The following is a 13447-nucleotide window of genomic DNA, read 5'->3' as shown; positions in this document are numbered from 1 at the left end:
GAGGCGTACCTGTAGTTGGGTCAGGACAGGGGAGTTACTGTTATTCCTTCCCCATCCTGAGCTCCCTCCTGCCTCTACTTGTCCCACTACAATGGACGGTCCCACCAGCTCCACCAGCTTCAGCATCACCTCACTCCCAACCTTAAAGCTCCTCCCTCTCTGACCCTGAATTGGATTGCTTTCTAGTCCTGTGCTCTCCCTCTGAGTTTCCTCTCACACTCACCCCTCCTTCTGTCCCCACCATGATGCAGACACTCAGCATCTCCCACCTGGTCTTTGCTGGAAGCGTCCGAACAGCATCCTTGCTCCGCTGTCTCCCCAACTCCACTCCGTCCATGCTAGGCTGGGGCGTTTCTCCCTGAGGGCAGCTCTGGCTGTCATCACCTGCTCACCAGCTGTCCACACCTCCTCCTGCCTTCAGAGACACAACTCCCTCTCCTGGTTATTAAAGAACCCCAGCAGTATGCCCAGTACCTCCATAACCTTCTCCCTCTTACCTCTCCTCTTGGACTTAACTCCCCAGCAAATTCGGTGGCTGGGCATTTCTCTACCTCCAGGACATTGCTCCTGCTTTTTTCTCAACTTATAATTCCCTCCACTTTACCCCAACTCAAGTCTTCCTACTCCCCCCAGCTAAGCCCATGAAATCCTACAAATTCTATACCTCTCCTGCTTTGAAATTCTACAACCCCACAAAGCTCTCTAGCATCTCCCCAAGTCTGGCAAGGCTTTCATTCTTTTGAAACCCCTCGAGCTCCAAGCCATTTCACGGGAATGCCCATGGTCAGTAGGTACCTGGTCGTTTCTGCCTTTGCTTTCCCTGTGGCGTTTGGTATAGCACCTGGCACAAAACAGGCGGTAAATATCTGAGGGACTATGTGCCATCCAGAGTTAGTATTCATCATGTAAAGCCCTTCTGTAAGCTACTAAGTCCATAGCTTCTCTCTTATTATCTGATTTTCTTGGGTCTCTTGAAATCAGGATCTACTAAGAAGTTAGAGTATCATAATTTTAAGTGTTAGAAAAACACCACGGAAATCCAAACATTACTGCTTCTTAGTCAAAGAGATCGATCTGCTCATCCATTTACCAGACGCTGTCCTGCAGGTCTGTGCAGGACAGTCTGAGCTCTACAGTGGCTTGGACAAGGGAAGGGAAATCAGTGCAGTCTAACACAGACAAGGAGAGTACGGTTTCCCCCAAGTGCACCCGCCGACATACCCTGGTCCCTAGAACAAGGTTGCATTTGGCCCAGGAGCTGGGAGGAGAGCACTGAGTTGCAGAAAGGGCCCCACCCCAGTAGCCAAGAGCCTGGCAGGGTCTGTGAAGTGGGCTGGAATAGCTGGAATATTACACATACTTCCAATCCCAGACGTTTCAGTGCTCCTGAGAAATCCCGAATCTCTTGGCATTTCCTCAGCATCGGTCTTTCGAAACGCTACTACTGTGGACTCAGCCAGAAGCATCTTCAGATTGGGGAGCACCCAGCACGCTGATACACTGCTGGTGGGAATGTACAACGGCTCAGCCACCTTGGGAAACAGTCTGATGGCTTCTTGAACAGTTAAACGTGAGCCTGACCTAGGACTCAGCTATCTCACTCCTAGGTATTGACCCAAGGCAATATCCATCCAGAGACTTGTACACACAGGCTCATAGAAGGTTTCTTGCAACAGCCAAAGCCTGGAAACAGCCCAATATCCAACAGGCGAATGGATAAAGCAGAATTGTGGTGCAACCACCCAATGGAGCAGTACTCAGAAATAAAAAGGAAAGAATTTTCCATAAACACAGCATAAACGAATCTCAAAATAATTATGCTGAGTGAGGCAAGACAAAAATGATTACAGACTATGTGATTGCATTTACCTAAAGTTCTAGAAAATGCAAAGTAATCCGTAGTGACGGAACCAAGATCAGTGGTTGCCTGTGGAAGGGAGGGGGTGGGCACGGGTGGGAGGGAGGGATGAGAAGGAATAAGGAAGAAACCTTTGCAGGTGATGCAGGTGTTTTCCACGCCGAGTGTGGTGAGGGTTTCACAAGTGTATAAAAATGTCCAAATTTACCAAATAGTACAGTTACAATACGTGCAGTTTGCTGTGTCTCAACCATATCTCAATAAAGCTGCTTAAAATTCTCTGAGTTGAGGGCTTCCCTGGTGGTACAGTGGTTGAGAGTCCGCCTGCCGATGCAGGGGACACGGGTTCGTGCCCCGGTCCGGGAAGATCCCACATGCCGCGGAGCGGCTGGGCGCGTGAGCCATGGCCGCTGAGCCTGCGCGTCCGGAGCCTGTGCTCCGCAACGGGAGAGGCCACAGCAGTGAGAGGCCCGCGTACCGGAAAAAAAAAAAAAAAATTCTCCGAGTTGAAAGTATATGAAATAGGATCCTTATTGTCTGAAGTTCTCTCTCCAGCTTGTAATTCACACCGACTGGGGGAAGCTACTTCATGTCAAGAATTCAGAGCACAAAATATTTCTTGGGCTGCCCACGTGCAAGATACTGGCTGAGGCAGGAGGGGACCAGGACAAGATCCTGTCCTTGGTTGGTCCTCGAGAAACATACCCAGCAGGGGGAAGGCAAAGCTGAGCTCGCCCTCGTCACCAGAAAGAACCTGGTCAGGCCTTTGGGAGGGGCCAGGAGGCAGAGGCCTGAGCCTGCGCGGGGAGGGAGCCAACAGGGAATTGAAGGCCGTAGAGCCTCCGGGAAATGGTCCAGGCTCTCAAGGACAGCGAACAGAGGACCAGGTGTCTGGTGGGGAGCAGAGACGGGCGCTCAGAGTGGGGCAGACGGCAGTGGGAACAGGAGCGTGTTGTAAGATGGGATCATCATGGGAGTCCTGCCCAAGGAGACCAGGACAAAAGCAAGACCCTGTTTCCCAGGACCACGGGCTGCTCAGAGCAGAGCCCAAAGTTCACACCAAGTCCACTGGTGAGAGATTTGGAAGGGTTTGTAGATGGGGTGTTCAGAGGGTGCCAGCAACCCAAGGGGCCCTGCCCATCCTCCCTGGGACACACAGCTGAGCATCTGCTTCAGAAACCAAGTTTTCAGGAGGTATCCTGGCCAGCTGCCCTGCCCCAGTGGCTGGATATATGATGGAGCTGGGACAGGACACAAGGGTTAACAGGAATTGGGTAGACGTCATGAGAATAGAATTTTTGTGTCATTAACCCATTCAAAATGCATTCATTCAGAAAGCATCTGCCCATGCCTGCTCTGTGCTGGCATTAGCAGATGCAGAAGTGCGTCTCAGATGCTAGCAGGAGGTCAAATTCAAGCCAGAGACGGTGGAGGACGGGGACAGATGTGGCAAACACTGCATCCGGAACTGGTATTTACCCTGTAAATGCGTGCTGCTTGAATGAATGAATGAGTGTCATAGCTTCTGATTCCAAAGCCCTATCACCAGCCAGGTGACAGGTAGACCATTCCCAGCCCTGTTACCTTTTCTGATTCCAAGGGAAGAGGGAAAGATTTTCAAAAACGTTTAATAAATGTTTGGTAAAATAAAACATATTGCAACAGGTCAAATCATGTTCCCTGTCATGTAGTACCTGTCTTATACGTATAGCAAAGGCCAGAAATTTCATGCTTAGCTAGAAACGCTGGTCTGCTGCCATGAGGAGGGAAACAGTGCCCTGCAATGAAGTTACCGACAATTGAGGGAGAAAATAGAGAAGCATTCGGCCTGCCTTAACTTTGACAGTGACCCTCATGGAGCATTTGAGCACTTATACCCTTCATCTCCAAAGGAAATCGGTGGCATGGGTTCATCTCCAGACACTGGCATCTCGGGATAATTTAAATACCCCTGAGTTTTGAAATCTCTGGATTGTTTCCAGGGCTTTTCCATGGAATTATGCATTTTCCGAGTGAGATAAGACTGGCATTCTTCCCGTCAGGTACAACGCTGCGAAGGCAGCAGAACTTCTGTGTAATGGAATTCCCACAGCATTTCATAGCCAGAGCGTCGGAAAGGGCAACATAATTTCCTGAAGGAGGTTCAGGACTAGAAATATGTTCCTAAGTCCAGTGATTTCCCACAGTGCCAAACAGGATGTAACTTGCAGCTGAGTTTATGAACTTTTTACCTCTTGGACCGCTATGGGAAGCTTCATTTACGCTGAACTGTCCTTGGTCAAATTCCTTTTGGATGAGAATGGGGCAGTAAGATTGGCCCTGACCATGGCTTTGATGTCGGTCAGTGGGGCAATGTCTGCACTTGTAGGGGTGAAGCTACGAGCCCCTTCCTGGAAGCACAGAGCCTTGTATTGGGGACTTGGTGTCGGGAGGAACACACAAAAAGTGCTGGGGAGGTGGTCATTTGTCAAGCCTACTGGCTCATGAATCCGTGATGCTGGCCAGTGGGGAGAGAAGCAGTGGGTCACGATTCTCCTCCCAGGAGACACCTGCTCTATGTAGAGCAGCAGTGGAAAGTTGGCAAGGCTCACGCAGATCATCTGACCCTTCATTTCCATTTTACAGACAAAGAAACCAAGGCCCAGCACAGGGAGTAAATTTCCCACTGATGCACAGCTCATTCCTGGCGATGAAATTCCAAGTGGAAATCTAAATGCAGTTATAAGCCACATGCATAGGGTCAGAAACCCTATATGCATCCTGTCACCTCTGTCCCCTAGGTATTGGGGTTGCCTTCAACTCTGACATTCTGGGACATTTTAGTCAGAATATATCTCCCTGTTTCATCTCACGTTCCCAACCGAAGAGATGGAATTCAAGCCCACAACAAAAGACTGGAAGGTTCTTTCTGAGGCTTTTGCCCTGGGGCCCAGCATTGTCCCCCTTTATCTGTAGAACCCATTCTTTGGCAGAAATGACAAAAAACAAGAATAGAAACAATATCAATAATATCGACCGTCTCTACTACTAATAACAACAGCGATAATAATAATACTTGCAACTCTCGCCTACGACGTGCCAGGGACAGGGACTCTGAGACGGGTTATTTTATCCCCATTTTGCAAATGAGGAAACTAATTCTCAGAGGGGTTAAGTCACCAGCCCCGATCACGTTGCTGTGACTGTTGAGAGTTCAAGGTCAGGTGAATCTGAGGTGAATCTAACTTGAAAAAGCAGGACTGTGTTCATTCTCTGGGCTCTAGGGACTAGTCTCCAAGTCCAGTTTGGGGCCTCAGTGCTTTTGAAAGTGTGCTTTTCACACCAACAAGCATATAGTATGCGATGAAAGGAAACCACAAGCAGACTCTAAGACCTTCACCACTTTCTTCCATTTGTGGCAAAAGAGAACATCTAAAAATATTTATCCATTTCACGGAAGCAATGTAAAAATAAAAGCTGAGAACAAGTCATGCCAATGGATGGGGATTTTCCTGGAAAAAAATCCTCAAGTGCCAAAGTGTAAATAAATGAATAAACATGATCAGTCATACGAAGGCATGAAGCTCAAAGTTCAGGATGGCTCTCCAGGAGAAGAATCCCTACCCTTTGGAACAGCCGCCTCTCGGACTCACCTCCTTTCTACACATGTGTACGTTTTAAGGTCGTTCTAAAGCTTTCCTGGAGAGCCTGTGGGCTCTGTTTAGCTCTGGGGCTGCAGAACTGGACATGACACAGACTTACTCTTACCCAAAGCTGTAGACAAACAGTTGTTCTGCAAAGAGACCAGGGCCTTAAATGCAAAACTGCAACCATCCCAGATCATCAGAGAAGAAAGGAAAGATCCCTCAGTAAGTGATTGTGGAACCATAACATTTAGAAAGGATAATTTAGATTATTTCTTCCCATAGACCGACGTACTTCCTAGTTGGATTCGAGAGGGACATATTTAATCATCTATGCTTTTAAAAAGCAAAAATACTCAAGAAAACAAACATTGATCATCAAATCTTTGGAGAAGGATAAGCTTTATAAGTTTTGAAGCAATAGAAGAAATTACCAAGGAAAAGGTAATCAGATTTTGTCTAGATAAAAATTTTAAATACCAATGTATTAAAGATATAACCAGGATTTCAGAGTAAATGGATAAAGAAAACGTAATTGTGGTAAATATGCAGACAGAGGGTTAATTTCACAGCAGAATGCCAATGGAAGAATAGGGTTGGGGGTCAAGAACCAAAGATTCACAAAAGGAAATACAATTAGTAAACAAATACTTGGGAAAATTTCCAGCAGCATTAAGGATGGAATAAATACAATTAAAATAATTACATACCATTTGACCTATCAAGTTAACAAAGTTTATAAAAATAAACATCATTGCCACAGAAGATATGGAAACAGTCCCTTAGATCAGCAGTGGACAATACTTATCCAGAGTTCTGAAACCATCTGTGGTGACAGACCAAATAGTCTAACTTCTGGGAACCCTGAGGTAATGAAAACAAATACCATAAAAGCTTCAGAGAGAAAGATTTTCATCACAATGTAATTCATAATAATGACAAACTGATAATATTATAAATACCCCCCAAAGAGACAAGACGGTTAGGAAAACACACTGCAGAAGTGATTACTTATATTTTAAAAGAGTATATCATAACAAGAAAAATATGTCTGATAGAATATTAAATGGAAAAAGCAGAACACGAACCTGAATATACAGCAAGATCAAAATCATAATAAAAAGGAATTACACGGAAAGTCAAAAGAGACATACCAGGATGTTTTCGTGGTGGGATTAAGATTCATTTCATTCTACTTGTTTATATTTTACAAATGTGCTTTAGTGAGTATGCCAGTGGCTCGCCAGTATAAGTATCACTAAGGCACTCCTGAAAAATGAGGACTCCCTGGCCCAGATTATCTGATCTAATCTGGAATCTACATTTTTATTAGCATCCCAGGGGATCATAAAAACCAGTTCTCAGACACAAACTGGGTATCTGACAGATCAATTCAATTTTGACCCCAACTACCCAGAATTAGCACAGGCCCCAAGGTAAGGGCAATGTCCTTCAACTCAGACACTACCTACCTATGGTTGGTATCAGATCCCACAGTTAAAGGGCGAGGTCCCCAGAGAACTGCCCTCGCTTCGGATGGCAGCCAAAAATGGTATCCCGTGGCTTGCCAGACTTCTGTCGAACTTGACTACAGATCTGGGAGTTCTCACAACTCCCCACCTCACATCTGATAATCTGTTAGAAGGACATACAGAACTCAGGAAAGAGCTATACTTGCAGTTACATTTTTTTTAAAAGAATACAAATTAGCCGGATGAAGAGGTGCACAGGGCAAAGTCATGGGGAGGGGAGGACAGGGTAGCTTCCGAGCCCTCTCCTCCTGGAACTCAGGTGCGCCACCCTACCAGCACATGGGTGTCTTCACCAACTGGGAAAGTCCCTTGTTCCTCCGTGTTCAGAGTTTTGCTGAGGTTTTTTCTTTTTTTAGGTCCATCCACCTCACTACAAATAACTCAATTTCATTTCTTTTTATGGCTAATATTCTATTGTATGTATGTGTCACACCTTCTTTATTCATTCATCTGTCGATGGACACTTAGATTGCTTCCGTGTTTTGGCTATTGTAAATAAAGCTGCAATGAACATTGTGGTACATGTCTCCTTTTGAGTTATGGTTTTCTCAGGGTATATGCCCAGTAGTGGGATTGCTGGGTCATATGGTAGTTCTATTTTTAGTTTTTTAAGGAACCTCCATACTGTTCTCCATAGGGGCTGTATCAATTTACTTTCCCACCAACAGTGTAGGAGGGTTTGCTTTTCTCCAAACCCTCTCCATCATTTATTGTTGTAGATTTTTTTTTTTTTTGCTGTACGCGGGCCTCTCACTGTTGTGGCCTCTCCCGTTGTGGAGCACAGGCTCCGGACGCGCAGGCTCAGCAGCCATGGCTTATGGGACTAGCCGCTCCACGGCATGTGGGATCTTCCGGGACTGGGGCTCGAACCCACATCCCCTGCATTAGCAGGCGGACTCTCAACCACTGTGCCACCAGGGAAGCCCTGTAGGTTTTTTGATGATGGCCATTCTGACCAGAGTGAGGTGATACCTCATTGTACTTTTGATTTGCATTTCTCTAATGATTAGTGATGTAGAGCATCCTTTGATGTGTTGGTTGGCAGTCTGTATATCTTCTTTGGAGAAATGTCTATTTAGGCCTTCTGCCCATTTTAGGAGTGGGTTGTTTGCATTTTTGATACTGAGCTGCATGAGCTGCTTGTATGTTTTGGAGATTAATCCTTTGTCAGTTGCTTCATTTGCAAAATTTTTCTCCCATTCTAAGGGTTGTCTTTCGGTCTTGTTTATGGTTTCCTTTGCTGTGCAAAAGCTTTGAAATTTCATTAGGTCCCATTTGTTTATTTTTGTTTTTATTTCCATTTCTCTAGGAGGTGGGTCAAAAGGATCTTGCTGTGATTTATGTCATAGAGTGTTCTGCCTATGTTTTCCTCTGACAGTTTTATAGTGTCTGGCCTTACATTTAGGTCTTTAATCCATTTAGAGTTTATTTTTGTGTATGGTGTTAGGGAGCGTTCTAATTTCATTTTTTACATGCAGCTGTCCACTTTTCCCAGCACCACTCTTTGAAGAGGCTGCCTTTTCTCCATTGTATATTCTTGCCTCCTTTATCAAAGGTAAGGTGATAATATGTGCGTGGGTTTATCTCTGGGCTTTCTATCCCGTTCCATTGATCTATATTTCTGCTTTTGTGCCGGTACCGTATTGTCTTGATTACTGTAGCTTTGTAGTATAGTTTGAAGTCAAGGAGCCTGTTTCCTCCAGCTCCGTTTTTCTTTCTCAAGATTGCTTTGTCTATTTGGGGTCTTTTGTGTTTCCATACAAATTGTGAAATCTTTTCTTCTACTTCTGTGAAAAATGCCATTGGTAGTTTGATAAGGATTGTATTGAATCTGTAGATTGCTTTGGGTAGTATAGTCATTTTCACAATGTTGATTTTTCCCATCCAAGAACATGATATATCTCTCCACCTGTTTGTATCACCTTTAATTTCTTTCATCAGTGTCTTATAGTTTTCTGCATACAGGTTTTTTGCCTCCTTAGGTAGATTTATCCCTAGGGATTTTATTCTTTTTGTTGCAATGGTAAATGGGAGTGTTTCCTTAATTTCTCTTTCAGATTTTTCCTCGTTAGTGTATAGGAATGCAAGAGATTTCTGTGCATTAATTTTGTATCCTGCTACTTTACCAAATTCATTGATTAGCTCCACTAGTTTTCTGGTAGCATCTTTAGGATTCTCTATGTATAGTATTATGTCATCTGCAAACAGTGACAGTTTTACGTCTTCTTTTCTGATTTGGATTCCTTTTATTTCTTTTTCTTCTCTGATGGTTGTGGCTAAAACTTCCAAAACTATGCTGAATAATAGTGGTGAGAGTGGGCAACCTTGTCTTGTTCCTGATCTTAGTGGAAATGGTTTCAGTTTTTCACCATTGAGAATGATGTTGGCTGTGGGTTTGTCATATATGGCCTTTATTATGTTGAGGTAGGTTCCCTCTATGCCTACTTTCTGGAGAGTTTTTATCATAAATTCGTGTTGAATTTTGTTGAAAGCTTTTTCTGCATCTATTGAGATTATCATTTGGTTTTTATCCTTTGTTTTGTTAATATGGTGTATCACCTTGATTGATTTGCATATATTGAAAAGTCCTTGCATTCCTGGGATGAACCCCACTTGATCATGGTGTATGATCTTTTTAATGTGTTGTTGGATTCTGTTTACTAGTATTTTGTTAAGGATTTTTGTATCTATGTTCATCAGTGATATTGGCCTGTAGTTTTCTTTTTTTTTTTAACATCTTTGTCTGATTTTGGTATCAGGATGATGGTGGCCTCATAGAATGAGTTTGGGAGTGTTCCTCCCTCTGCTATATGTTGGAAGAGTTTGAGAAGGATAGGTGTTAGCTCTTCTCTAAATGTTTGATAGAATTCGTCTGTGAAGCCATCTGGTCCTGGGCTTTTGTTTGTTGGAAGATTTTTTATCACAGTTTCAAATTCAGTGCTTTTGATTGGTCTGTTTATTTTCTATTTCTTCCTGATTCAATCTTGGAAGGTTGTGCATTTCTGAGAATTTGTCTATTTCTCCCAGGTTGTCCATTTTATTGGCATAGAGTTGCTTGTAGCAATCTCTCATGATCCTTTGTATTTCTGCAGTGTCAGTTGTTACTTCTCCTTTTCCATTTCTAATTCTGTTGATTTGAGTCTTCTCCCTTATTTTCTTGATGAGTCTGGCCAATGGTTTATCAATCTTGTTTATCTTCTCAAAGAACCAGCTTTTAATTTTATTGATCTTTGCTATTGTTTCCTTCATTTCTTTTTATTTATTTCTGATCTGCTCTTTATATCTTTCCTTCTGCTAACTTTGGTTTTTTTTTTTTTGTTCTTCTTTCTCTAATTGCTTTAGCTGTAAGATTAGGTTGTTTATTTGAGATTTTTCTTATATCTTGAGGTAGGATTTTATGGCTATAAACTTCCCTTTTAGAACTGCTTTTGCTGCATCCCATAAGTTTTGGGTCATCGTGTTTTCATTGTCATTTGTTTCTAGGTATTCTTTTATTTCCTCTTTGATTTCTTTGGTGATCTCTTGATTATTTAGTAGCATATTGTTTAGCCTCCATGCGTTTGTATTTTTTTACAGTTTTCTTCCTGTAATCGATATCTAGTCTCATGGCATTGTGGTTGGAAAAGATACTTGATACAATTTCAATTTTCTTAAACTTACCAAGGCTTGATTTGTGACCCAAGATATGATCTATCCTGGAGAATGTTCCATGAGCATTTGAGAAGAAAGTGTATTTTTTTGGTTTTGGATGGAATGTCTTATAAATATCATTTAAATCCATCTTGTTTAATGTGTCATTTAAAGCTTGTGTTTCCTTATTTATTTTCATTTTAGATGATCTGTCCATTCGTGAAAGTGGGGAGTTAAAGTCACCTACTATTATTACGTTACTGTCGATTTCCCCTTTTGTGGCTGTTAGCATTTGCCTTATGTATTGTTTCTTAATTGTTTTGGGTTTGTTTTTGTATGTCTTTTCCTTCCCTTGTGTTTCCTGCCTAGAGAAGTTCCTTTAGCATTTGTTGTAAAGCTGGTTTGGTGGTGCTGAATTCTCTTAGCTTTTGCTTGTCTGTAATGATTTCAGTTTCTCTGTCAAATCTGTATGAGATCCTTGCTGGGTAGAGAAATCTTGGTTGTAGGTTTTTCCCTTTTATCACGTTAAATATGTCCTGCCACTGCCCTCTGGCTTGCAGAGTTTTTGCTGAAATATTAGCTGTTAACCTTATGGGGATTCCCTTGTAAGTTATTTGTTGCTTTTCCCTTGCTGCTTTCAATATTTTTTTAAATTTAATTTTTGATAGTTTAATTAATATGTGTCTTGACGTGTTTCTCCCTGGATTTATCCTGTATGGAACTCTCTGTGCTTCTTGGACTTGATTGACTATTTCCTTTCCCATATTAGGGAAGTTTTCAGCTATAATCTCTTCAAATATTTTCTCAGTTCCTTTCTTTTTCTCTTCTTCTTCTGGCACCCTTATAATTTGAATGTTGATTCATTTAATGTCCCAGAGGTCTCCGAGACTGTCCTCAACTCTTTCCATTCTTTTTTCTTCTCTGTGGTTCTTATTTCCACTATTTTATCTTCCAGCTCACTTATCCATTCTTCTGCCTCAGTTATTCTGCTATTGATTCCTTCTAGAGAATTTTAAAGTTTATTTCTTGTGCTGTTCATCATTGTTTTTTCACTCCTTAGTTCTTCTAGGTCCTTATTAAACGTTTCTTGTATTTTCTCCATTCTATTTCAAGATGTTGGATCATCTTTACTATCATTACTCTGAATTCTTTTTCAGGTAGACTGCCTATTTCCTTTTCATTTGTTTGGTCTGGTGGGTTTTTCCCTTGCTCCTTCATTGCTGTGTATTTTTCTGGCTTCTCATTTTGCTTAACTTACTGTGTTTGGGGTCTCCTTTTCGCAGGCTGCAGGTTCGTAGTTCCCGTTGTTTTTGGCGTCTGCCCCCGGTGGGTAAGGTTGGTTCAGTGGGTTGTTTAGGCTTCCTGGTGGAGGGGACTGCCTGTGTTCTCGTAGATGAGGCTGGATCTTGTCTTTCTGGTGGGCAGGACCACATCTGGTGGTGTATTTTGGGGTGTCTGTGAACTTATTATGATTTTAGCAGCCTCTCTGCTAATGGGTGGGGTTATGTTCCTGTCTTGCTAGTTGTTTGGCATGGCATGTCCAGCACTGGAGCTTGCTGGTCATTGAGTGAAGCTGGGTCTTAACACTGAGACCGAGATCTCTAGGAGAGCTCTTGCCAATTGATATTACATGGGACCAGGAGGTCTCTGGTGGTCCAATATCCTGAACTCAGCTCTCCCAATTCAGAGACTCCAGCCTGACAGCCAGCTGGAGCACCAAGACCCTTTTGGGAAGTCTGAGGTCTTCTGCCAGCATTCAGTAGGTGTTCTGTAGGAATTGTTCCACATGTAGACGTATTTTTGATGTATTTGTGGGGAGGAAGATGATCTCCACTTCTTACTCCTCTACCATCTTGAACGTCCTCCTTGCTGAGGTTTTATTACCTAGAAACAATTGATTAAATCACGTCCATATGATAGAACTCAATCTCCAGTTCCCCACTCTGGATTTCTGAGCAGAGGGCTCAAAGTTCCAACCCTCTAATCATACACATGATCTTTGTGGTGTGGCTTGATCTTTCTGGGTCTTTCCTCCCTTGAAACTCTTTAAGGTCACACCTCATTAGCATAAACTGAGGTATGCTCAGAAGTTGCCCCTTATGAATAACAAACACACTCTTATCACCCAGGAAATTCCAAGGGTTTTGGAGCTCTGTGCCAGGGATGGTGACAAAGACAAGATGCATTCTTTATTATGTCACAATGACCCATGTCTAAAAATCATCCTTTGAAAAATATTAGAATATACATTATTTTAATTAAAAAATAAGTTTTTGGTTATTAATGAAGAAGGCATTTGGGGATATTAGAGGCAGGGGAGACTCCCCAGGGAGATCTTCCAGCTGAGTCCGGGGCAGTGATGGAGGTTTTCCAAGAGGGACATTTGAAGGGGGTGGGTGAGTGGGAGGGATGGGTATATGCTGAGGATACAGAACGTACATCACATTTCTGGAAGAAGTGGTGTGTTCCATGGTAGTTGGAGTTTAAGTCTTCATGGGGAAGAGATGGCACCAGGTTGGGATAAACCATGTTTGCTATACAAGGGGGTCAAATGTGTCCCTTAGATGAGAGTTTTATAAACTAAGTGTGGCATGGCTGATTGATAGACTAGGAATATCAGAGGACATGCATTCTTGAAGAGGAACTGTTGTTTTGTGAATTGTTTCAGTTATATGTGTATGTTTATAGGATGTGTGTGTGTGTGTGTGTATGTGTGTGTGTGTGTGTGTGTGTGTGTGTGTGTGTTTGAACAATATCTGGGCCCCACAAGTAGATTGAAAATGGCAAGTGTCCCACTGCTGAAG

The sequence above is a fragment of the Neophocaena asiaeorientalis genome, unplaced genomic scaffold, assembly GCF_003031525.2.
Source record: "Neophocaena asiaeorientalis asiaeorientalis breed wild unplaced genomic scaffold, Neophocaena_asiaeorientalis_V1.1 scaffold294, whole genome shotgun sequence".
NCBI classification, from domain to species: Eukaryota; Metazoa; Chordata; class Mammalia; order Artiodactyla; family Phocoenidae; genus Neophocaena; species Neophocaena asiaeorientalis.
The sequence above is the reverse complement of the archived record's forward strand: the minus strand, read 5'-3'. Positions refer to the sequence as shown.